Below are 595 nucleotides of genomic sequence, written 5' to 3' on the forward strand. Positions count from 1 at the left end.
AATATTTCTCTGTGAAATAAGCGGCCACGAAGCTTTACCATTTAGCCACAGCCTAACACGACAGAGAAGTTAGAAGCGGTGCCCGTAGTCACAAAAAAGCTATAACGCTAAACTTATTTGCAAGAGGAAATTCCAGCCAATCCCGATGCTGGATTATTAGTGAAGGCGGCCGGCCAATGGCAATGCACACTTGCGAACAAAATGCTTTAGGAATTCAGTACCGCCTTCGCGGTCGACGGATAGCAAGTACGTTTCTTTTTTTCTTTCTGCCGCTATAGCATACATTTAAGATTCGCTTGTGCTAGTTCACTTGGTTAAGATGTTGTTGCTTCCATAGGTGTCATGGTCGAATCCTATTCACATAATCAGAAGAAATACTAATAATATATGTGCTAAAATAGGCGGCATGGTGTGGCCTACTGGAAGCATTTTCGAGCCAGAGTTATATTTACGAGCGTGTGGTGCTCGGTGGGTTCGAGTGCTGAAATGAAGGAAACGCAAGTGGGCCAGAATCAGCGAAATAACTTTTTTTTTCGAGACAACCATCTTCTTTGTAGGCTGACGAGTGATTGAACGTTCCTGCACACAGCCCAGT

General features: G+C 44.0%; 1 protein-coding gene across 1 annotated transcript in view; it reads right to left on the reverse strand.

Moving 5' to 3' along the window:
* The window catches only part of LOC135910800 (steroid 17-alpha-hydroxylase/17,20 lyase-like), a 74,871-nt gene that overhangs the window by 60,993 nt on the left and 13,283 nt on the right, over positions 1 to 595 (reverse strand). The window lies entirely within an intron of this gene.

This window comes from Dermacentor albipictus, chromosome 1 (assembly GCF_038994185.2).
Source record: "Dermacentor albipictus isolate Rhodes 1998 colony chromosome 1, USDA_Dalb.pri_finalv2, whole genome shotgun sequence".
Classification (NCBI taxonomy): domain Eukaryota; kingdom Metazoa; phylum Arthropoda; class Arachnida; order Ixodida; family Ixodidae; genus Dermacentor; species Dermacentor albipictus.